This window comes from Amblyomma maculatum, chromosome 1 (assembly GCF_055883805.1).
Source record: "Amblyomma maculatum isolate TAMU_Amacu chromosome 1, ASM5588380v1, whole genome shotgun sequence".
NCBI lineage: Eukaryota > Metazoa > Arthropoda > Arachnida > Ixodida > Ixodidae > Amblyomma > Amblyomma maculatum.
The window spans coordinates 83,642,267-83,668,903 of NC_139344.1; the positions used below are offsets into that span (position 1 = coordinate 83,642,267).

Sequence of the window (26,637 nt, forward strand, 5' to 3'; positions counted from 1 at the left end):
GTTAAACAAGAAAAGAACAACAGTGGCGCACGAGGAACACAGTTGTCGGAAGACACTCAGACAGGAGTGGGAATCTCCAGGAAGAGCATGGAGTGATTCAGAACAGGGGCCGGGAATGCGGCCGGCCTGCTTTGAGTTGAGATAGAAGGACTCGGAAAATATTCGGGAAAAACAAAAAACAGAAAAACTTTCCCAGCTCCTTTCTCCGAAGGTGGAAAACAGGAAGAAAGAAAATATGGCATGGTGCAAAGGGCCTGTAAATATGGTGGCAAGCAAATATTTCACTGAAGATTCCAATTGTGATGGGCTCCCATTTCCGAAAACCTAAAAGAAAACGCGAAAACGACCACTTCACTTAACACTTTCAGTTCCCAAACAACTGTGAGTTGACCGATTACATCATGGTTATCTCTCAGCTGGAAAAAGAGGATTAAACGATGCGCAATCCTGTTCTACATTATATATACACTGCTGAAGCGTGGGGGGAAAGATATTAAACGCGGTAATTTTCAATCAGTTGCTGCTTCCTCACTGCCGCGTGTCTGTGCCTAAAAATGTACTTCCTCAAAACGAAAAGAGTTGGTACTTCCTTTTTGGCACGTATAGCATTCATCATCATCCTCATCATCATGTTCCGTAAACCAAATTCACAGCAAGGGACGCTCCCTCATTCCTCCAAATAAGCCGGTCCTGTTCCAGCTGGCGTAAACGTCCTAATCCAGCGGTTATCTTGCCTTCGCATTACATAGTTTGCCCGTGCCCATTTCTTCTTGTTGATTTTGACTAGAATGTCAGTAAGCCGCGTTTGATAATTTACCCACTCTGATAATTAACGTTAAAACACTCTTTATGTCTTGTTTCTTAAAATAATACAAGCAAACCTTGATTAGATCAGAATAATAGCCAGCATCGGAACATGTGCGGATATCATTAGAGTGAGAGCTGTTTCACGTTATTTCCTGATTATTTTTATTGTTCATTCGCCTCCATTATCATCTTGTCATACTCAATAGCCGTTAGCGAGTGCAATTGAAAACAGTGAAGGCGTCCGTCTGAACATCGGTGCTTACAAATAAGGCGGCCCACAGGCGTATTTCAAAGCAGAAAGCTAGGCTCGTTGATATGCGAATTTCGAAAACATTTATTAGCGTGAACCATGGGAACGAGGAACGAGAAAAGACTCCACAAACGGTAAACATCAGCTATAAGCTCATTGGCAGAAAACTCATTTTTGCCAGGCACATGTCCTTTGAATACAAGCATCCGAGTTTCGCCGACAGGTTTTGCCGAATAAGCTTACCAACCGCTGGACCTTAGCCTACAAAATATGTCTTTCCCGTTAATAAACTTAGTTGATGTCTAGCGTTCGTGGCGTCCTTTCTCTATCTTCGTCCCTGCGGCTCGCGCTAAACTGTTTCCACAGGCGTAATCGTTTCTATCAGCCTCTCAGCAAGCTTATTCGGGCCCTCAGCTGCTGCTGACTGTAGGCTTTTGTTCTCAAGTTCCTTAATTCTTTTCGGTTTTCGGCACCATGCTCCCCAAATCTCCCAACTTACCTAGCTTAGCTTTGACAGAGTAACGACAAAGCGTCCTTGAAAGAAAGACCGTCTTGTAGGGGCTGCAGGGATAATCCTCCGGTTGTAGACACTTCACGCCGGTTAGAGCGCTGCTCCGCATGCGCTTTCATTTCTTCCCTGTATGCCCCGCAGGGCTGACGCAGTGGTTAGGGCGCTCGACTACTGTACCCAAAGATGCGGGATCGAATCTCAGCCGCGGCGGCCGTTTTTTGGTGGAGGCGAAAAGTTAGCTAGGCGCCTGTGTGTTGTGCGATGTCAGTGCACGTTAAAGAACCCCGGGCGGTCGAAATTTCCGGAGCCCTCCACTATGGCGTCTCTCATAGCCAGAGTCACTTTGGGGCGTTGAAGGTATACTGAATAAAAAAATTGCCACCGAGATTTCCAGCGCAGATGGTAGCTATCGCATTGGGAGTGACCAAAACAATCCACTTTATGAATAGAAATGAGCACAAAGTAAGTATTTTAATGAATATTTCTCAAATCGCCGCACCTAGCGGGCTCCTGTGATAGCTCTGATAAAACCGGATATCAAGTCACAACTACCCCCATCACGGCCGGTCGCACCTGTTCATTTGTCCTTTCCCCCGTGGCACTCACAAAACGCAGGGACCGACGTGCTTTTTTTTTTTTTTTTTTTGCTGCTCGTATTTCCTCCCAGCACGCAAACAATTATACAATACGCGCCTTCCATACGCGTCCCCCTCGAACTCACTCCTGTGCAGCATTCCACACTTCGCAGGGGAACCGGCACTGCGTGTAGCCGGTCAACCAACTTCAGGTGCGGGGGCAGCGGCGGCGGGTTCGCGGGGCCTTGACGTTGCTGAGGGTAGTTGACATCACCCGCCGGCTCACAGTCGGGAGCGCGCTGCCTCTGACCCGGCGGCCGCTCAGGAAACGTCAAAAATACAGCCATCCGCTCAAAACTAACCCGAATTATGTGCCTGTACTAGTGTAATCGTGTCTTAAGAATGCAATTGTGGTGCTTTCTCAATATTCTTGGATATTTGTTCAGTATACCTTTAAACCCCATAAGCCAAACCAAGCCTCTCTGTATGGGTGCTCATAAAAGTGCCAATTTGCTAACGCGAGTCGCAGTCTTTTGGGGAGCCAGAACACTAGGAAGGAAAACACACACTACGTGAAAACTAATTCATGAAAAACTATTCTGGCTGGTTGGTTGACGTATAGTACTAAACATCCCAAAGCTACTGAGGCTATGTATTAGTGATGCCGTAATGAAAAGGCACTTGAAATTACGACCACCTAGGGTTCTTTAAGGTGCACTGACATCGCACAGCACAGGGTCCTTGTTTTTCGCCTGCATCGAAAAGCGCCGTTCCGTTTCAGTGTTGTGGGGCATTTGACATACGCTATCTGCCCACTCTAGTTCTGAGCACTATTCTTAGGTTTCCAAAATTTTCGGGAAAAAGAAATTTCCACTAAAAATATGTCGGTGCACGTTCAAGAAGCCCAAGAAGCAGGCTCCAAGAGGACAGGGTGACAGGGAGGCAGTAAAGGGATAAACTAAGCTTGAGTGAAAAGGACAGAGATACACGTGGAAAAAAGAGACCACCCACAAACCACCATGTCATCTCTGACGTCATAGAACCGTTGAGCCAATCCGAATGTACCGTAAAGGGGCTTTCTCAAAGAGTGGGGGCTCTATGGCTATCACCTTCAGAATACCGCCACAGAGCAAACGAGCGCAAAATACGAATCCCTAGACTGGCCAAAGCGCTTGCCTTGTCGCAATGCGGCGGAATGTCGTTTAAAGTCAGCCATAATTTCTAAGGGCCCCGTTGTCCTGAAGTGTACTCCAGAGTCTTCATTTTACAGCCTTTGTCCGGGAAGAACAGAGAGAGAGGTTTATTTCTTCTCCAGAAGTGGTCCTCCCAAGGAAATGTCGGTGCCTGTGTGTAACACCGTGTTTTTGAGTTGACTTGTGGTATTTATTTCAGCTGCTTTGGCAACTGCTATATGGCATTAAATGCAAGAAATCTTCACTGTCACTAGTGAAGGTTTCTACTTTGAGTGATAGTGGAGAGATGGACATCCGTTACACACGACCGTAAAAGCACACGATCGTCATTGTGTGCTTATTTGTGCTCCGACGCAGTCATAAATGCTGTGTTCGTTGACAGCACTAGACAGCACTATTGACGACAAAACATGGTACTTGAAAGGACGCTACTGAGAGTTTGTTGGCCATTCAGGGCACCCCTACAAACGAGCTTGCAGTCCTGCCGAAATAATGTTTTGTAACTTCTTCCGAGACCTCAAGAAGCGTTTGAAACTGCTGTGTATAAGCTACAAAGAAGACGACCTCAATATGGTGCGGCCCAAATGATTTTAATTTTACTGCTTTTTTTTTTTATTGCCTCGTTCTAGGAACTTACAAAGCTTATTATGCTACAAAACTCTCTGGAGAACAATTTTCTGCATTGAACACGATTTCATGGTTTCTGCAGTCTTATCCTGCCTGGTTGATTCACCACCATCGTTCACTCTTTTTCGCATATGCAGATTCCTCAGCGTGAAGCTTCGGAACGTCCGCATTGCGTCGGCAGGTTCCGGGCACCTACGGAGAAAGCCGACGAAAGTTTGGCTTTATACTTGCGATATTTCTTATTTTGTGAATTGGATGCAGTTGTCAAATTTATTGTAATTTAATAAACTAGAGGAATGCATCAGCCGTTTCATTCTTTTAACAGCCTAAAAACTCTTTGCGAGAACTAATCCACTGCACACTTCCTGCTCACGCCTCTTAGGAGGCAAGGAAAGCTTTTGCCTTAAACGACTGAGTCACATCGGTCACACCAGACATGCTGAGCAAAGTATTCAGTGAAAGAAAGTTCTATTTATGAGGACCCGTATAGTTTTCACTGAGTCCTGATCCCGACTGCAGTCAGAAATAAGAATGCGATACGCCAGCCATATGAAAGGGGTATTCTAAACTTTTAAAACATGTCTGTAATCGCCTATAACAACCCATACTTTTGTTTTTAAGATAGTCTATGTGAATAACAACACAGAAGAGCATGGTAATGGCGTCATGATAATAGGTGAGAATTCATGCTAAGAGATTACAATTTGGAAATGACTCTCCCAAGAAAACAAAAATTTACTGAAATGATATGTGGCAAAATTCTGTTTTCGTTTTTTTTTTATTGTTGTTTTCTTTTAAAGGCAGGGTACATTCCTTTCTCAGGCAAAATTGGAGTATGCCCATCTGGAACTGACAAAAGGATTCAACATGAACCACTCTACTTTCACTCGGCGATTTCCGCCGGCACTCTTACTTCATATGTGTTGAAACTGCATGGACGGATCCGGCAGCGATATTTATAGCTCATCCATTGGTTAAGCACAAAAGGACGAATTGGTACACTCTATTTAAAGAAAATATCTTTTAGGTTCAGCACTCTTCGTGTAGCAATTTAAATTTTGTTCAGTGCAAAAGTATCTATGTAGCTTAATAAACGATGTTCAAAATCAGGGAATTGTGCTGGCTCTAATGCGACCAAACCAAGTAGGCACCTCTTCAAGGCCGGACAGGAGCGATTGAGTTTCAACAACATGCTAAGTTGGCGCACAAATAATGAGTGAAGTAACATTTTTATACTATCTAGGTCTCTCAGCAATGACAGTGTGAATGCATGCATAAGCCGGTTGGGCTGCGAGAGACCATAAAATATATAAACGACTTAAATTGCTTTAGTTAAGGCAATTACGTATTTCCTCCTGGTATAATCTCACTAAAGTAAGCAGCTTAAATTAATCGTGAAGCACAACCATCTTCTGTAAAAAGCCGTGTAAGCAAAAGGAATAGCTAAAAAGATAGGAAGTCAAGAAAAAAAATGTCCATTACTCATCAGGCCCGCCACACTAATATCTGTCATGTTAAAAACACACCAAAAACTGGCAATTCAAGCCACTACAGTAATCTCAGAAAAATGAATCAATGAACAAAGATACTTCTGCTTTTACAAAACTTCCCAAACACAAGCATAATTAGCGAAACATATACATTTTCACCATCGGGTGGTTTTGCATTCTTATGTAGCGTGAAAACTGACTCTCAGAGCTGTTAGCTTGTTGATTGACAAAGAAAGCATGGGAATGCTGCACTTCCAAACTGTACAGTGTGCTATGTGCACTCGAAAACAATTTTTTCGGTTTTTCAGAGATTGTAATTCTTTGTCAGCATACTGTGATGAACTGACAACTGTAAGCCGCCGCTGTCATTGCCAGCACACTTGGCATTGACATCCTGCGCATTTTTACTTTTTCACCGATAGGTTTTAATGCGGAGGTTCCCGGAGTACAGCGCGTTTATTGCCAGCGTTACAAAGCCGAGAATGACTGGAAGGTGTAAAAAAAAAAGGGGGGGAGGAGGGAAGGGGGCGGTGGTGGGGGGGGGGGGGGGGGGGAGGGGGCAGTTATTCCGCGTGCTCTACCCGCACAGCACGGGTGTCATCTCTTTGTGTACGCACAACCGTTATCGCATGCCGGCTAACGGCGATTTTCCGCACCACCGGCTGTGTTCTCGCCAACCACTAGTTTTTCAAACAAATTAGCGAAGTGAAGGTCACAAAATCCCCCTCCAAGTCCCAGAGATAAATACTCTGCTAAAAAAAAAAAAAAAAAAAAGAAAAAAAAAACATTCGCTTTTCAAATTTTGGCTTTTGTGCGAAATTATACTAGACCACCCATAAAATAGCTCACAATATATAGCTGAGGAAAGAAACCGTTACAACTGCCGGCAAGGAATACACTCAACACAACATGGTTAGTTGCAAGCACCGCTTTGCCGGAAGGTCCTCCAGATTTTGCCTTAAACGACTAAGTCACATCGGTCACAGACCAGACCAGACCAGACAGACCCGATATAAACGACAAATGCAAATGTTCAATAAAACTAGATTCCGGACCTCGGCGTGCGATGGCCCCCACACGCTTCAAATTTTGGCCGAGTTTATAATAAAAACACTGCAGACACTCAAGTATCCGAAGCAGTGACTACGCTAACGCAACTGCCGCCGTGGTGAGTATGTTTTTTTTTTAATTTTTTTTAATGAATTCAGTTCAAAATTTATTTCCTCGAGTAAATCATCTAAATGATGTTGCACGCCGCCTATTGGAATCCACAGTACAAACAGTTATGAGCGTTAGTATTGCAAGGTTAAGCGACGCGTCGTTCGGTCAAGTAGTTACGATGGCTTTTTTGTTTTAACAGACGTGTAGGCAAAAGGAAAGGATATCGATGCGTTGAGTATACGCCCATGTATCGATCGCTCCCAGTTTCCTTAGCTAGCGATCAGAGATTGCCAAAACACTAGTCTGCTCAGTTTCAGTTGACTTTGAAAGAACGAATGCTGATGCGACTTAATTCTCAAGTGTTTTCGAGTGCTCAGCGTCCCGTTTCTGTAAAAAAAAATCGGCACCGGCCCGTTAAGCAACAAAACAGCCCTCATTGCTTCTGGCTCTTGGCATAAACTGAAGCCTGCACCCAGAGGACGAAAAAGCTCTGGCTCGCTGCCAAGTCTTAACGAGAAGCGTCGAAGTACGCAGAGGGAGAAATGGTGTTTAAGCTTCAGGGGCCGCATTCGCGTCCGCAGCGCTCATTCGTTATTGATATCAAATTTATTGCTTCTGCAATGACCGCTCGACGTCCAGCAGTCGGAATGTCCATGTAGCCGTTCACCCGCTTCTGCAAGCAGCTAATTTCTGGAACGTTCGACTTTCACAAGCATTGGTTCAAATCTGAATTTCTGTATACGCGAGCAACGCGAACGCCCACTTAAGCAGTGCCTTTGTGAAAATATACACTTTTAAGTTTTGCTACTCAGGCAAATGGAGCGGCTATTCCAGAACTCTTGCACTCGCAAGCTATTATATAGGTCAGTTCACCTCACCCTCGAGCAAATTAATTGCGCAGCCGCGGCGAAAAGGGACTCACTGCATGGTTCAAATTTTCACAGTCGCCGTACAGCTCCTGACAGCTGTGCTCAGAAATAATAAGCACTAAGAATACCGGCATTGACGTGTATGCCGCGCGCTTCGTCAGGCTACCGCGTGTAGTTAAGAAACAAAGCTCCCTGATTGAGTAACTGTGCCCGCTCAGCGCTGGAAGCGACCGAGACAAAGAAAGAACAGAAAGAGTTTCTGCCGAAATCGCCGGACAATTCCAGTTTAACATGGTATCGCATTTTACCGTACGTATCATACACTGACAGGGCAGTATATAAAACCCAGCAAACAACGCAAAATGACGCCAATAAAGCGGTCTAATCCCGTACAGTATGCTGCCATTCCACACTGACGCTTCTTTTCAGGCGTGGTCTACATGTAAGTAGAAGTTTAGCCTCAAAGAGGGATATTCAATCGCTGGTTACGTGTGACAATGCGATGGCACAGCCGCTTCACATAGACACCCCTACCGTAGACACCCATAGTGTTGCCCGCTTCCGTTGAGATTTTTGCACGTGTTGGTTTCCGGTTCGATTCGCGACCAATGGCTGACGCAAGTTGCGACTAGCATTTATGTGCTAGATCTCCCAAAGAATTGAATACAATCAGTCTAGCTCCTATTGAATTATCTAGGGGCCCAATATTTGCCAAATACCAAAGCAGCGTTGGCGTACGGTTTGAATCTTGACCAGTGGCAGGCGGAAAATGAGAATAACAGTACTATGACAGATCTCACACGGATTTGCAGGAAATTAGATTTGGTATTTGTGCGCCAACTAGGGGCCTCTGCAATACCCCAAAAACAGCCTTCTTACGCAGTTTGACAGCGATGCAACGCCGAGAGCACGTCTCAGCGAGTTCCTTACGCCGTCGCATAGCAAAACGTGAGCGGCGTCGCTCTCGCGTTTTGGATACATTTGTTGGCATTTGTACCGCGCAGTTGGAGATGAGGGCCGCAAAACTGAAGTCGAAACCTCAAAAAAAACATGTAAGAGAACCAAAGGGAGCGTCTCACACTGTCGACGTCTGCGGAATCGCTGTCCGTGACATGTGGATATGCTGCCGTATTACCACATGTAGTCACCGATGGGTGCAATTTGAATAAACTTATAGATTTAACGGAGTTTTGCGTTTCAACCTGTAATCACTACAAGACAGTGAAACTACATCACAAAATTTAAAGTCCGACAGTCACTTTTTTTTATTTCGTACAGTATTTAGTGACTCACAAAAAGTATATAGCACGAACCGGCTTACGCCTTGGACGGTCCAGACTCCATCGACGCTCCTTCTTTCATGAAACTCCGACCGGAAATTCATATATGGTCAACGCTGGCCGCCAGAGGCGCAGCTGTTTACTGACAGGTACAGTGACTTTACTGACGAGTAGGGTGCCTTGAATCGCACGTGTGCCTTACTGATGGGCTCGGCTATACTCATGGGCATCGAGTTGGCGCAGGAGCTGCCGACCACTGCCATGTTCCGAGTTGCATCTGCACCTAAAGGGTTGAAATGTCTCAAGATCTCCTGTTCGGTGATGTTAGGATGTGACTCCATTAGGGGGCGGGGTGGGGGGTCAACTGCAGGAGAGACGAGGACAAGGCTAATGGTATACATTCTATACGAATACCTCACCGAAACAGACGTAAGGTGCGATCGAAATTAACTGCACAGCATAAAACCTGCTGTAATTGAAATTTATACCATTGCAGGGCACTCTTAGTGCCCAGTAGAAGTGGCACAACGCCGTTTGCTTGTCTTCTGCCTACTCTGGCTTCTCTGCGACCACAATACTGAGAGCATGCATGCAAAAACGCCACTGCAGACTGAGTTGAACACACAGTGCACTACGCTAAAGGCGTGCACGTCACTGATCTTCGTCGACCAATATCGGTCGGCAGATCGTCAGCAAACACATTTTCTGTCCCTTGTTTTGCAAATACCACATGAATTCACGAAAAGAGTGCTTAAGAATAATGTTGCATCAATCTGCACTTCGCGAATGCGTGCGATATTTCCCCATAATGCGCGGATGCCTACGACTGCACCTCGGTGCTACGGCTGTTTATTAGCTTTGTACAAGCAGATATTACTGCTTATAGACAACTTAAAATGCAGGCTGAGTTCGCTTAACATTACATATCCTTCATTCGCTGCGCCGATAGCAGCTTGACTTGTTTATTTTTTTTTTTCCTACCGCGCGGTAAATATGCTAGCAGAGCAGATAAATGCGAACGTATGCACCTCCGGGAATAGCACATTGCGGGCTAGTTGGTTCATCATCACAAGGTAAAACAGCGCGACTTGATGCCGGCGGTATATCTATACTGAGGAATCAGAACAATAAACCGTTAGTTGTCAGTCAGCGCCTGTGTTCATCGCACCTTCCTGCGTCCTATGTGTGGTTTTGCGCTGTTTTACCTCCGGGAAGCACTTTGACACCGCGTGCGATTGAAGCTTCCCAATGATTGTATTTAGTTCGGTCAATATGTGACCAACGCTAGATAACAAATCGTTTTAACGAGCAGTGTGTTCGGCTGGCATTTGCAGTAATTAAAACAGGCTATAATGTGTTCCGCATGAGACTCGGAGCTACTGCGGCCGGTCATTTCCAGCAATGCTCGACAAATCGGGCAGCACCGGTGTTTTCGCGAGTTGTACGCGCGTCCTGCGACTCACAAAATTGTCGACTTCATATCATTGTGGCTGGGACCGCACTGTGTCTTTCTTTTCATTCACTAAAAGGTATTAATTATCTCCCCGCAATCGATCTTGAATCCAACGGATTCTATTTTTCTGCTCGTCGCGGAAGGAGCTCGGACTCGTATATTGAGGTCTGAAAACATTAAATGTTCTTCACAAACGCGACCATATTTCAAGGCAGAGGTGAAGCCTCTTCTTTCTTGGAAAGCTAATGCCCGCTTCATTTTCTTCGCCAGCTCTGCTTCAATGGGGGGGGGGGGGGGGGGGGGGGGGGGGGGAGCAGAGAACCAGCATAATTTTTAAAGCGAAAGTATTACTGGACTAGCAGAAGCGAGCAAACTCAGCTGCGAGAAGCCAGCCTTGAAACATCCGGAGTGTGACGTCAAAACCATGCGATATGCCACATGTACCCCGGGAGCCGGAGTGGCCGCACCACCGAGTCCCCGCACTGCGCTTGCATTAGCTTTTTCTCTCTCCAAATTTGGCATATAATGTTACGGTATATGTTTTCAGTCTTCAAAATAACAGTCTTCAGCATTTAAGGAAATAAAGTCTGTTACTTTGATTATTTCATGCCCCTGTCACGCATGAAAGGCTGAATCCCTTTCAATTCCCTTCACCCAACCACATGTTTATCTCGAGGAAGATGCGTCCCGTGTGAGACACCAGCCGTTTGGGAAATTCCTAGCGAAAGGAGATCGGTGATCTCCCTTGAAGGGTGAAGAGAGTATCATTCCCAATGCATTTTTGTTCCTGGTCGCGAAGAAAACTTTTTCTTCAAGAATTTTATCTGTGCTTCTAAATATATTAGTTTTATCGCATAAAGTTAGTATTCCAGCTTGCTTAGTTGTGTTCGATTCTTGCGACAGCATCCAACTCTAGCTTGCCTGCGCCTGCGTCACTTGTTTTTATCTGTTCCACGAGCGCGCTCGCAGCTATCACGTGTAGCCAGCGGGATGAGAAGCGATTATGGTTATCACTCGTTCTGCGACCAAAATGCACTGAATTATTAACACGCCGTTAACCGCTGTGGACGGGACGACGGAAGATGGTGCCCAGCTGTGCGGAGAGAAAGGCCGTTCTTAGAATCTGCTCGTTGTTTTGAGCAAAGGTGTTTTTAAAGATATGTACAGATAGTTTTATTTAGCGAAGAAAAGAGAAGTGGACAAATATATAAGCTATTTTAGCATTATTTTTTATGTGTTTATACAAAATAAACAGCGTCTAATGGTCGCAACCTAAATCCCCTCAACAAACTAAATGTAGCGCCAACATGTGAAGATGCTACCCGTCTCCTCTCCGGCACTTTCCTTCGGAGTCCGACTGTCCCATTCGGGTGTGCCCAATAATATAGGCCAGCTATTGTTACCTGTTGTACCTAGAGGCGCTCAATAAACTAAAAGTAGCGCCAACATATGAAAGTTTGCTGCTCGTCTCCTCTCCGGCGTTTTCCTTCGGCATCCGATCGTCCCATTCGGGAGTGGCCAATATTATAGGACAGCTATTGTTATTTGTTGTACCTCAGTTCAGTTCAGTCGTTCAGTCGTGTCCGACTCTTCGTGACCCTATGGACCATGTCACGCCACGCTTTCCGGTCTCTCACCATCTTCCTAACATCACATAACTTCATCTGCAGTGCCTCGAGGATGCCATCTAACCATCGCGTTCGCTGCCTACCCCTTCTCCGGCGACCCTCAACCTTTCCCAACATCAAATCTTTCTCCAGCGACTCCTCTCTTATCATTGTTATTTGTTGTACCTAAAGACCCTCAATAAACTAAAAGTAGCATCAGCATGTGAAGATGCTGCCCGTCTCCTCTCTGGCGCTTTCCTCATTGGCCGTCTCATTGGCCGAGCGCCGTCACGTGCTTCCGCGCGCTTTTTTCTTGCTTGTTGTGTTGACTGCCTCCTTTGCCGCGGTGCCAAACAAGGCGCGCACGGCGCACTTCGCCGTGTGTTTTGGTACAGCTCGCGCCTCTTTCGAGCAGTTTTTTTTTTAATTGATTTGCTCGAAATACAATGTTTCTGTGCTTTCCGATGGTCTATCCATGCTGACACAAGTTGTTATTTTGTCGGCGCAGTTGGGCGCGTTCTGCAGGAAGAACATGGAGATCTGCAGCAGGCTTTGAAGCTGCATATTTCAGCAGTCCGTTATGAAACACTTTCGATTCTACAGTTAGCTCCCATAGGTATGCTAAGTCTACCTACACTGACATAAAAAGTGTTGAAGACGATATGACCAATATTGTGGGTAGCTATTGTTGCCTTTTGTACCAGCAAATTAGCATTCACCAATGTGTCGCGTTCAGTGGGACCGGATAGCGTCTTTCAGCAGTCCGTTATCATACTCTTTAGACTCTTTCAATTCTACTGTTAGCTTTCATATAAGCAACCTTGAAAACCACAAAATTCGACTGTAGGGCTCTTCTGATCTATCTTGATGCTTGTTTATTTTTATAGATTTGAAAATGAAACATTGTTTTTTCTACACTCCATTCACACTCCCATTATCATAGCTGAAAGGAAATTATTTATTACTGTTTTGAAGTGCACAATTCCTAGCTGCCCTGACGTCACCGCAATTTGCTTGGAAAAAATGACCAGTGGAGGCGATACCTGTAATTCATGTTTAGCACTTCTATCTTATAATAGGGAAGGTTGTACGCTTCTTTAGAACGAGCTAATGTATTAATACAAGACAGCTTCTATTATTAATTAATTCATCAATTCAACCTGATTAATCCTACAGCAAGGTGTACAGGTGAAGAGGGGAAAAGGGAAAAAGCCGTTCTACATCGTTTTGACGAGTTCCTAGCCGCCGTCAAAAATAGTGACAGTAGAAGCACAGAGAGACCCACAAATAGTAACAGCCTTAGTGCTACGAAATTGTTCAATTGTATCAGTTTGTTAAAATATGGGCATGTGTAAGCCCCCCAAAAGAAGTTTTGCACTCGATTTTGAAAATATGAATATAAAAATGCAAAGAAATAGGAAAAATTAGTCATGAAGATGCTTCAGATTTTGATGAAGTCTGCAAGTACTAAGATTGGAAGTGTGATACTTAACCTGCTGCATTAATTAATTTCCTCGTTCTCCCTTTAGAACAAGAGGGGGAAGGGGGGGGGGGGAATCGGAGGTAGTGAAAGTTTTGTTCACGATCACTCCGCCGTTATGCCTTCGAAATGTAAAATCACATATGCACTGCGATATCAGTGCACGTCAAGGCTGCGCAGGTGGTCGGACCAGTGTCAGACCAATTGCCTAGCTTTGCAAAGCTAATGTCAGTTCTATTATTATTTTTTTTAACAGGCCGCGACTTTATTCCCGGTAGATTAAACCAGGACGAGTGGAGGGGAGCGTTCTCGCTTAGCAGCGGGCTCAATACAGCAGCATGCAGTTTTGATGCAGCGGTCACCGCCATGTCGCGAACACTGAGTCGACAAACGGGTACCACAACATCCTTTCATTTAGTGGGCTGGCTTCAGTCTCGGAGCCTTGAACTTTGGCTTTTGTAATCACTGCGATCAGATAATGCAGCGCGTGGACGGGACACAATAATGAGACGTGAGGCGCTGCTTAACAACTGTTTATTTGCGCAGAATGGGTGGGTAAATATAGAAGCGTGCTTCAGAATATATCGGCGCCAGATAATGTCAACACGCAGCAATTAAATTCTTAATGATGAGTTAGGTATATCATATCTATGCTCACGATTGCAGGTTGTTTGCGCACTCTGCACATTTCGTTTTCTCTTGCTATTTGCTGAGCACTGAATTCAGCTCTTGTTTTTCACATGCTGGGGGCGTTTCGACTGTAACTGACCGGTACCGTCTTTGCCAAATGTAACCAGCCTGCATGGTTTACTCTTAGCCCTGTAGTTAAGCGTTTATAGGACATGCCAAATTAATTGTCACCTGCACGGAAAGAAAGCCCCTCATTCTTATATGTAAGGACCATGATTTGCCTTTTGGAATAGATCAAGGGCTCCAAACACGGCTGAGAAGCAAACCCTGCAGCCTGGTTACTTTTGGCAAAGACGGTACGTGGCTCACCTCTTGCTAGAATTGTCTGTCGGAGGAAGGCAATATGTTTGTTTGTTTTTTTCAAGCCCGTACGAATAAAAAAATGGTTGCAAATCAGCACCTTACTGTGTCCTGCCAACGTGCTTTCTTTTGTGGTCTAATATAAGTCAACAAAGTGCCATAATAAACTATCCCTTTGCGCGGGCTCGATCCCGGCCGCGGCGACCGAGTCTTCATGGAGGCCGAACGCAATTGGGTGCAAGTGATATGTGTGACGTCGATGCGTGATAGAGTACCCCAGACGGCCTTAATTATTCCGAAGCTGTCCACTATGCCGCCCCTCATAGGCGCTGTCGTTCTAGGAAGGTAAAATTCATACACCATACCAAGTTAGGCATTTTTTGGGGGACACCGCTCCTCCTCGTGCACTCCGTCGCCTGCAGGTAATGTAAGCGTGTCGCTTTTGCTTGCTTCCTTCATTCTGTGTGCTCTGCATATTTTCCCTAAGCTCATCTTGTTGGCGAATCCGCAAAAGGTATACCAGATGAGGGAGATTTTTCAATGTCTTTCTTCCTTCAGATTAAATCTCAAGCGATTGCGGTATTGCGTCTATGTTCGAATTCAGAGCGGACCAAATATGCTTTCCGCAGGTGAGGGGCTTTGTACCTTCCGATAGCGTGCATCCCTCGCTCTGGCGCGCACACCCAGCCACGCGACTTCTTCGGTATGCGCTCATCGGACGTCATTGATGAAACTAATCTTAACAAAAGCTGGATAAGAATTTAGGCTGGCTGCCCTTCTGTCTTTTATTTTATTATATTGCAGCGAATAGGTTAAGGCTACCACGGTTACGAATACTTTGTTCGTGTGATTACCGCTTGTGAAGGCAAACAAATGACAAAAGGAGCGACGTATATATAGGCAGAGAACGTGAGAACTGATTTATGGTTTTGCCCCCTATAGGCAATCACAATATCTTTATCGCTTCGTTTATCTTGCGTAAGTAGAGCTGTAAATTGGATAGTAGGAATAGATGGCAAGCGTGAGGAGCATAGACGAGCCGAAAACGCGGAAGAGACCACGACGAAACAGACGAACCATACACGCCTGGAACGTCCCATCGTGTGAAAAAAATAAAAAAAGAAAAATGGGGGAGACCTATATATGACGCGAAATCGTTAAGATTTCCCGCTTATGGCTCCCCGTGCGGACCCTCCTTCGCACGCATGCTTTTTTCCACTCGTCTAATTACTATTTCCTTAATCTGTGCCTCTTTTATCTGAGACATGCTCACCAGCAAAAACTCGCAAGACCACCCGACATTTTAACGTCGTTTTAACCGAGCTGTATAAAGGCACCAGTGTGGCCTAGGGGCGGCCTACCTGACTCGGGATTCGAGTGTTCCGGGTTCGATTCCCATCATTTCCTCCTTACAGAGGCTGCCCAAGTTGGAAGCTACTGCCATTTTGGTCATTTTATGGGGTATCATGACGTCACACGACCCGACAAACCAATCTGTTGTCGGCCATGTCCCCTGCTAACACCTCCCCGTGATTTTTTTGGGCGGAGGGCGGCAATAATAATAATAATAATAATAATAATAATAATAATAATAATAATAATAATAATAATAATAATAATAATAATAATAATAATAATAATAATAATAATAATAATAATAATAATAATAATAATAATAATAATAATAGTTGGTTCACAGGAAAGGGAAGGCAACGCCTACACCGGATTTTCTGCAAAACGAGACCGTTAACACTCCGGCTTAACAATTTCTTAAATATTCGTAAATATAAAAGGTTTAGTACGCGCCCTTCCGTGAGACTGGTAGCCGGGACACTGCCAAAAGGGGGAAAAAAACTAGAGTCATAGCTGTGAGCTGAGCAGGAACTAATCATAACAGTCAATTTTGGTGAGCTTAGCTTGAAGGGGGCCTTGCCGCTAGTGTTTTAGAGTGCCATAGCCCAGATCGACGTAAGAGTGCCGATGCTTTTGAAAATAAGGGACAGCTGACGTACTCTAGGCTTGCCGGCTGCAGCTAGCCGCAGCTTTCACAAGTAACGGAGGCACAGGTGCAACGTCGCCAGATTGCTTGCACCATGCTTAAAATTCATCCAGTCGAGAGGCCGGCAAGAGATGGCGTAGTATAGGGTCAGCAAAAGCCTCCGGAGAAGCAGAATTGTTTTGCTTGACTTTAATATGAAATTTAATATATTTATACTATGAGAGTCTGCGCGGACAAGGCGAAACTACTTTCTCTTGTACTCAGATAAGCGCCACGATCAGCATTCGAAGACGGTTTATTTGAAACGGAAAACGACAAAAAGCGTTGCATCTGCAGAGGCGTATTCCCTACTGTGGCAAGTAATTACTCGTGTATATTTTTCTTTCAAATAACTCCAGACATACTTAATCAGTAGGGGCCCTTCGAAGCCTCGGTCATGAGCGGAAGAATCGACTAATCCTTTTCTACTAATCGTTCCCAGTTTGTCTACGTTAGCAAGAAGGACTCTAACTGAGTCTTAGTAACGTCAGGCGTCCCGCAAGTATCTGCTACGCATGTTCGCTGAATACTTTGTACTTTATCGTGCTATTCTTGCCAAAAACTTTTATTCAAAGCAATCTTAGTGCTGTTTAGGACTGGTGCAACGAGTGGCTAATGAAACTTAACCCAAGTAAGTGTAATCGTTGGTCGATTAACCGACGCCATATTCATCTTGTCCTTCGTTACGCAATATCCGAATTTCATGGACAACTAGTTCAGTGAGACAAGTATTTAGGCATAACAATTTCTAGCGATCTTTCTGAGAGTTAGCCTGTTACTAACATAATATCGTCAGCAAACATGGACGCTAGGTTTCTTAAACCGTCATCTTCATCATGCTCCCCAACGTATAAAGATACTAGCCTACAGTTCATTCGTCAGGTCTAAGCTAGAATTTGCATCGCCCATTTCGAATCCTCATCAAGCGTACCTCATTATTTCCCTCGAATCTCTTCAAAATCGCGCCGCTCGTTTTATTCATTTCTCGTAATCCTATGAAATCAGCATTTATTTCTTAAAAAGCAGGTCCGGATGATTGCCCTTATAGCTTCGTCACAGCGTTACCAGCCTATCTTAATTTCCAAGATTTTTTTTTCACAGCCTCATGCGCATCGCACCTTACATTCTGTCCCCCTCACTCATATCTCATCGCACCAGCCAGCAGCTACAAGTTTTCCGTCCATGTTCACGTACCGTCACGTTTTCAGATTCTATTTTTCCTTGTACAGCTGCAGACTGGAACAGTCTTCCTTGCAACGTTGCTATCATCATCACTTGCCCACATTAGTTCGTTGAAAATGTAAAAGGTAAAAGACTTGCGCAAAAAGTAGATGAAGAAAGAGACGTGACAACAAGACAGAGCGCCATGTCTTGTTGTCACGTCTCTTTCTTCATCTACTTTTTGCGCAAGTCTTTTACCTTTTGCTAATATGAACCAACTCGCCCAGAAGAAAGTACTTATTGAAAATGTAAAAACTTTCCTGTCATTGTAACACGTATGTATTATTTTTTATTGCCTCCCCTTATGTAACACCCATATGAAGGGCTTTTAAGGTAATCAAATGGAATGAAAATCATTAGTTAACGCTTACAGTTGGTTAGGTGCCGTAGCGAAAGCACATAGGAGCACACTCACAGAGCGTAATGTGGCTCAGCTTTTTGTACGTGTGGCTGTGTCGTTATTTTTCTTTTCCAACATGAGAGAATCTTCCTGACCAGCTTGGACACCCAGCTGCATCGGTGCCAGAGGCACTACCGAGAGGCACGCGGGCTCTTACCCGCGTCTCGCGACAAACACTATCAGATCCGCGACCTAGAAACACAGGCATTTTCAAGACGTCACAAGAAGGGATCAGCTGCCACTTCTCGCGTCTTCCAGCAAAGCCAAGCTCAGCTGTAGCTTTGGAGCAGGTAGCCCTGAGAACGCTCCAGTGGGGTGCATCTGGACGAACTCGAGAAAACGCGTTAAATGCCATTAAATGCGGCACAGGGTTGTTTTTTTCTGGAGAACTTGATTAGAGTAGAGTTCTGGGCCAGTTGGTAGGTCATGATCTACAGGTGGCCTTAGTGTTTGAGAGACGAAGACGTCATGTGTTCCTCTCGTCTTCGTCTGACTCCCGCTAAGCCCACCTGTAAATCTTTCTGGAGACTTTGCGCCATCGCAGTAACAATTAGTCTTTTAAATACTAACCTGCAGTCAGTCCCATTTCACTCTGGTTTAGTTTTGAGGGCGCATGAACGTCACTGACTAGGTGTTTCCCGCACGCAGGACAAGACAGCTCGGCCGTCTCTGCTCGGTGCCAAGCTCGCGAAATTCATACGACGGCTAGAGCACAGCGATTCACATTAGTCGATGGCTGCCAAACCAACGTCCGCCAATGTCGTAGCCACGGCGATGAACCCATGCTCACATACCCGGGCAGATGCCAAGGAAAAGAGCCCAATTAAGCATTTCTATAAACGACGTTCTTCAGTTCAATCCATTTTTCTCCTCAACCAGGCCTTTGAAATGTTCGCCATCTTCCTTTTGATTGCACGGATTCCATCTAACATTATCTCGCTCCTACGTCGTTACAAAAAAAAAAATAAGCATATTCAGTCGGTCTCTTTGAGACGCATACTTAGCGAGACCTTGCTGAAACCCAGCTCCATATCCTCGTTCACTAGTTAATTGAAGACTGCTTTCTCTAGAGCCGATCCCTCCTATGGTGCTTAATGAGGGAGCCGATCCCTCATTAAGCACAATAGGAGGGATCGGCTTTGACGTATTGAGATGTTTTCACTTTCTCTACTTTTTCCTCCCGTTTAAGGAGGCCAGTTTTGAATAGGTTGAGTTTCGTCCACACAACACGCAACGAGGGCACTACTTCAAAGTCTTGCATTTCATGCACCGACTGCCTTGACGGCTTTCGTTTCATTTAACGCAGAGGCAGCAAGCAGCTACAGCCTTTGTGTTCTAAGGACCTGAAGAAAGGCACCGCAGACTTAAGCTTGAATTCACAAATTTGCCTTCCAACTGTATATATTTTGTTAAATATATCCTCCAAGCGACTTCAGAGGTTATCTTAAAGATACACAACATCGTTCTGCGGGCTGTCGAGGATATGCTTTCTTCGATATGTCCTGGCTTGCAAGACCTGCTTGTTTAAAAAAAAAAAAAAAGAAAACAAGAAATAAACGCACGTGCATAGAGCACTGTACAACAAATCGCTTGGCTAATCATTTGATCAAATCATGGGGATCAGTCTTTATGCCAAATGCTTAAATTATTCTGAAATAAATATTTCTATGTACTTAAATGTCAAGCTGGAATTTGAGCAGGATGGGTTACATAAATACTTGGTAAGCAAGAATAAAAAGAGACTGGAAGGTGTAATTAATATTGATAGAACAAGGGAACATGAGAAGTCCATAGAAAATGGGAAGGGGTCAAATTTACCCCTGCATTGTCAGAAGTGCAAGTGTGAGCCGTTGTTTAGTATCTTAAGATTTTAGGGAATAGTCGGGACAAGATTGCCCGCGAAATTTTAGAGGCGTTTTGAATTCAGAAGAAAGGAGACATGTGTGTTAGCGACGCCTCGCTGTTTTTACGCTGGAAAAAATTTTCTTTTATTGAGGAATCCTCCTGAGTGATGGAAAGATTCGAGTTTATTATCGCCCCTAAAGCTGTTATTCTGAGACATCTTTCTTGTACTGTGGCCCCTGTTATGTACTTTGCCTACCTACGTTCAAGTATACATGTGCTCCATTGCTCGCATCGCTTCTTAGACATGTCGGGCAAGATGCATTTCTTTCTGTTCACGTAGGGGTTGGTTTCTGGAGAAGTCAGTGGTTTTTGGTGTCATCAAGCCGTCTCTAGGTCATGTTAAGAGGGTTTGCCGAATTTTCACATCAGAGTTGTGGAGGCAAATTTGGATCTTTAAAGACTGGTTTCGTGCTATATGTTACGCATTACACCCTGCGTAAGTTGGGGGAAAAAAGTTAAAGGATATATGGCGTCTAGTGGCCAGACAACAGAGTTTTTGTGGCTACGTAAGGGTTAATTAGAAATGCTTTTGGATGGACTTGTCTTACTGAGGATGTTTCGGAAGGTTGACCTACATGATGGGAAGTGAATGTGAGCGTTATATATGGTAGCTGCAGATGTGTGGGGGTTTTTTTCTAGTGTGTGTATGTGGTGGACTTTGTCACTGTCATGCTTGGATAATGGTTGTGTTATACGGGGATGATTGTGCTATTAACTGCTTGGCAAAGAAGAGGTGTGCGAAGAAGATGTACTTGGGTGTAGAAATTGAGACTGTTATGCTTGGACGGTGTTAGTGTTGTACTGGGATGATTGTGCTACTATATGCCTGGCAAAGAAAAGGTGTGTGCACATGTTCTTGGGTGTAGAAGAGGATGTTGTAGCTCAATGGTGAAGAGGAAGTGCGTGTTCAGTTCCATATTACAGTTCGTAATGTGCGCCTGTGTTGTGTTTTCTATGCACGTGATTGTGTTAGTTGCGCCACATTTCTGTGTTAAAATAGTGCCAATAACAAACACTCCCATCACTCATTCTCTTGTAGAGCTCAGCGGTTACTTCGCTCCACTACTGAGCCTTGCGACCCGGGTTCGATTCACGACTTGCCGGCAGCGTTTTGAAAGAAGCAAAAGGCAAGGCGTTCGTTTACAGAGACGAGGACACTTGTCTATACAGAGCGCGCGCGCAGTGTGCTCGGGAGTCAATTAACTCAAATCCTCACGTAGCTGCTTTGTTAAGGGAAAATGTTCTTATGCCTTTACGATTCGCATGATTTTGCACCTGCGCTTGAGTGGAAATATTAAAAGTAACAGTCAATAGCTACCTCGGTGTTTCACTTTACTTCCTCCGCGCAGCACAGCTAGAGCGCTGTAGACAAGTGTAATCGATCATGCACTGTGTGATGTCAGTGCCCTCATGACTGAGCTCCGGCTCCATCGTATTCAATCCCGGCCAAACACTTTTCGAATCAGCGAAGTGTTCTCTGAATGGATGGCAGATGCCGCCGTCAGCGTAGCCTTACAAGTGCACCAATCCAATTATTCCTTAACAAGGAAAGCGCGCACAGTGACCTTCATTATGTGATGGGCAGGCCACCGGCAAGAAATTTAGACGGCGCGATTAGTTAGCCATTACAAATAGAAAACAGAAGAGAAGGAAAAATCAATGAAGTCGCATAGTTCAAAGTAGGCACTGTTTTTCTCTATTTGCATCATTGTGAACACCACCAACTTAGCGACCGACTCTCACTTGGGTATGGACGTTTCGTCCGTTCAGATGCAGTTGTTAGCTAAAATAGGTTTGCCCATGAGCGCTGTCCCGTGGGTCTTTTCCATAACTCGCTAACTTTCTTTAAATAGCGCAAAGAATGGCCACGCTGGAGGAATGTTGCCCCTGAAAAACAGGATTTATTTATTTTTTCATCAACCTGCTTCTACAATTTACCACTTGGCCCTAAAGTTATTATAAAAGTTTTGCACAATTTGGTTTTAATTTGCAATTTAGGGGATATTAAGTGTATCCTAATGAGCACCGCATTAAGGCGAACAAGTTGTTAATTTCAGTAACGGTGGTTTACTACTTCCTTCGAACCATTTGCTCAAGTAACATAAAACAGCAGGTACATACACCAGGTAAAGTAATTTAGCGGTAGAACTAATTAAACTGACGCTCTAATGATGGAAAACCTGGCGCCCCTTCTGCGTGATCGCCCATCATACCGCAGGATTTGGTGATGCATCCGCGTTGCACTACTAGCGTCACAAACCTCGCCTCGTAACCATAGATGCGCATATGTTAGGGTGTTCTGGATGCGCTCTTTCTCGGCATCAATCGAAATCACTCCAGCGTTCCACCACATGCGTTCTATACTACGTACTTTAAGTGTATGCACGCACGCCACAACACGGACCTCCGTCACGCGTAGACAAAGCCGACTACATCGTTTTATCAGAAAGCTCACCAAATGGGAAGGTTCACCTCTATTAGATAGTACCGCGTAGGCCGCCACTTGACTCTGGCAGCTGGAGCGCTGCCCACTCTCTCTGTCTGCGCGTGTACATGTATCCGCGGGTCACGTACATTCTCTCTTAATCACGTCTGACTTTTATATATATGTATGCACCTCGACAAACACTATACCGCTATCAAAGTTATCCCCCACTGGTGTACTGCTAGAAGGTAAGAGCCGCACATTGCGCAGACCTTAATCAGGACATCGTCGTGATAAGACACGTGCTGTGCAAACAGGAACAAAACTATCCAACTCATGATGCCGTCTGCCTATTTTGTTGAGATAAAGTATAACAGAGCCGATGGGCCGGAACGTGTGGGTGGTGGTGAAAAATCGCGAGCCCTTTTTCCGGGAAGCCCGATGAGCTCGAAATATGCTCCTCTGCCTTCATTTGTCATAGGCGTACCTTTTGTATTTGTATAGGACTCAATGCTAGGCTTTTGGACGCACGATTGTTTATACTGCTACGCTTTTTTGTTTTAGCGCTGACATGTATGCGGGCCTATATTAAGTTTTATCCATTCAGAGCTTTTATTATGCACTTTTATTTTCACTTTCTTAATCGCCTGCGTTGGTTTCTAAATTAATAGAAGAGCTGTTCGTTGGCGTTTTTCTGGGGTTACGCTGCTGCAGGTGTGGGCGTGGTCTGCTACAATTGAAATCGCAATGAAGTTGCTCCTTAGCTCACATATGGATATGACAGCTACGTGGATGACAATTGTACCGCTGCCCCAAACCTCAGCAAAGGCTACTTGCACGCTCAGTGTGTTCCGGCTGTGCAAGGGAGGAGAAGATAAGAGCGGAATTCATCGCTTTGAAGCTCACAATAAGAGACAAGAAATTAGTCCCATGTGACATTCCGCAGTCCTTTTTATTGGTTAGAGCCTACTCTCGCCTCCAAGTGGAACCTCCAAGTGGAACAAATTTCAGAAGGTTTGGAGATACGCGAACGAGAAGGCCTACACGAGATATACACTTGACGATCTGCGTGAACTTTGCAACTTTCTTGTGGTTTTCGCTACATGGCTCCGGGCTCCCAGCCCACCCGGGGGCGATGACTATAAACTGACATGTGCTCATTGACCTTCTAGCTCCCATCTCATAGGTCAGTAAGTGGTCACGTGACGAATCATGGTGTAAAGTTTTCTGTTTCGTCCAGCGTGCTGTAAAACTACTGTTACTATAACAGAGGGAGCGGGGAAGTGGTACAGGTGCATGGAATTGAGTTCCTCTCAAGAAGGCCTCGAGTTTTAACCGCGTCAACTGCTAATGGCAGGTTTCCCGGTTATGAGGGCTTGTAAGGTGCAACGCCATGGGTGAAATCACAGTGACGCTACACAGAACGTACTTAGGAAGAAGACAAATAATGATAGATAAACAATATTATACTGAGTCATTTGCGACACTTTAGCATGATCATTCATAGTCAATGTACACGCAGTGCCGATTTTAGCTTTGAGCCTGTAATATCCTGCAATATTCAAAAAAGTCGCTTGGGGAGTAAACCTGTGCATAAAAATAATCGTGGTGCTGGAATATTCCAACACCATGGAGGCAATCACACTTGGCACCCTATATCTCATCTTCTTTAAAGGAGCGGAAACACTGAGCGCGAGCCTCTGTTTTGCGGCAGTCTTGCCAACATACGGTTTGTTCCGCTACAGTACAGATCGTGAACGAAAGTACACACATGGAATTCGCGGTATGTAGCTTTAGTTTTTGCAATCTCTACATTTTAAGTAATTTTTCTTTTCCTTCATCTAAGCGCAGTTCTAGATGCGGGCCCAAATAGAGGGAGCTACGACACCTGTTCTTTCCTTAAAGCCCCTCCCTCCTCCTCCTCCTCTTTCGCCGCAAACTTACATTATGCCTTGCCTTTCTTTGTGATAGCACGCTTCTGGAATCTTGAACATGCACCTGGCCACTCTGAGCTTCCTCATACTTGTTTAGGTCTTCAAACGTATCGGGTGGTCCACATATTGCATTCGAATTAGCTTGTTCTGTCTCCAAATTTGACATAAGGTTATATGCTTTGATTAGAATAACAGTATCCAGTATTTGAAGGAATGTCATCTCTTCTTTGATTATCTCAGCTTTGATTACCTCGCAGAGTTGCCGAACGGCCGAGCTTGCCGTGCGTCGAACCAGTGACTCGCTACGTCATGCACCACGTGACACGCCACAGCATACGCCGGTTGCGGAGCTGGTTATGAGGGACAACGCCGATGGTGACAGCGGAGGAACGGCCGCCAAAAAGCTGCGCTCTAAAAGCTTATTTACCTATGTACAACTCATAGACGCTTTCAACACCTTTTTTCAGTCCGTTTTTACTCATGATAACCGTGTGTTGCCATCATTCACTAGTATACTTATCCAATTTTTAACATTGTAGTTTCTCAAGAGGGTATTCCTAATACTTAATACTTGCCCTAGACACTAAGAAATGTGGTGGCCCTGACGGAATTCCAAATGCCTTTTTAGTGCGGTATTCATTATGGACAGCTCGCTATCTTCATATCATGTTCAAAAAATCACTCACCTCGAGCACTGTTCCTGCTTCTTGGAAGGTGGCGAAAGTTCTTCCTCTTTTAAAATCTGGTGATAAACAGCTTCTATGCAATTATATGCCCATTTTACTCACATCCTCATCGTGTAAAATGTTAGAACATATCATTCATAAACATATATTATAGAGTATTTAGAAACTAATAACATTTTGGGTAAAGTTCAACATGGTTTTAGACAGGGCTTTAGCACCCCATCGCTCCAGCGGTCGCGAGTGGGCAGCACAGCCCAACAGACTCGCCAAACAGTCTCGTAGGTGGTATGTAGCGAGGATGACGCTATGCGGGCCCATTGACCGCGACATACTGGTGAATTCACTGCAGTGGAAGCACTCCATCGCTCCAGGCGGTCGCGAGTGCGCAACACAGCCCAACAGATTCGCAAAACAGTCTCGTAGGTGATACGGTAGCGAGGATGACGCTATGCGGGCCCATTGACCGCGACATAATGGTGAATTCACTGCAGTGCAAGCACTCCATCGCTCCAGGCGGTTGCGAGTGCGCAACACAGCCCAACAGATTCGCAAAACAGTCTCGTAGGTGATACGGTAGCGAGGATGACGCTGTGCGGGCCCATTGAACGCGACACATTGGTGAATGCACTAGAGTACAAGCGCCCCATCGCTCCAGGCGGTAGCGAGTGCGCAACACAGCCCAACAGAGTCGCCAAACAGTCTCGTAGGTGGTATGTAGCGAGGATGACGCTCTGCGGGCCCATTGAACGCGACACAATGGTGAATGCACTGGAGTACAAGCACCCCATCGCTCCAGCGGTCGCGAGTGGGCAGCACAGCCCAACAGATTCGCAAAACAGTCTCGTAGGTGATACGGTAGCGAGGATGACGCCATGCGGGCCCAATTAACGCGACACATTGGTGAATGCACTACAGTACAAGCGCCCCATCGCCCAGGCGGTCGCGAATGGGCAGCAAAACCCAACCGAGTTTCCATACACCACGCAAATGACGGTTGCGTGACGATTAGACTACGTGAGCGGGCAGTTAGGGCATGCACTGGAGTGCAAGCGCCCCATGGGTCAAGGTGGTCGCGAGTGAGGAGCACAGCTCAACAGTCGCCAGTCTCGTAGGTGATCCGGTAGCGAGGATGACGCTATGCGGGCCCATCGAAAGCGACACATTTGTGAATACCGATTTGCAGGTACAACAGGCAACAATAGCTAGCCCATAATATTGGCCAGACCGTGCGTCTGGTAACGGACTGCTGAAAGACGCGACTTCAAAGCGTGCAGATCTTTATGTTCTTCCTGCGGAACGCGCCCAACTGTACCAACCAAATAACAACTTGTGTCAGCGGGAATAGAGCTTTTCACCATAAAAAGTTGAGCTAGTCAATATTGAAGGCGGTATTCATTTAAGTTCTGAAGATTGTTATTGTAATGAAAGCATATATTCTTATATGGAAAATTAGGAGAGACAACAAGCAAATTCGAACGCAGTATGTAAGAACGATGCTATGGGGGCCCATTGAACGCGACGTATTGGTGAACGCCGATTAGCAGGTACAGAGAAAGAATAGAAACCTTTTCGTACGCTTCTCCCGGCTTCTGCGACGGTTGGCTCCCTTGATGTGTAAAAATTCAAAGCAATTGCACTCATCGTCCTGAAATGACAAAAGCCGCAACCGCTATGTGAGCGACGCGTTCATATCTTATTTTGCAAGGATATCCCGTTTAACAATAGAGTATGATGT

At 45.2% G+C, this 26,637-nt stretch overlaps 1 long non-coding RNA gene across 1 annotated transcript; it reads right to left on the minus strand.

The window, feature by feature from the left end:
* Window positions 1-4,006: 4,006 nt before the first annotated feature.
* On the minus strand, window positions 4,007-26,504 carry LOC146202978 (uncharacterized). The gene is made up of 3 exons (XR_014702325.1): window positions 26,468-26,504; window positions 24,903-24,958; window positions 4,007-4,155 (listed from the first exon to the last, which is right to left on the minus strand). It is a non-coding gene; the product is annotated as an uncharacterized LOC146202978 (long non-coding RNA).
* Between the last annotated feature and the right edge of the window lie 133 nt (window positions 26,505-26,637).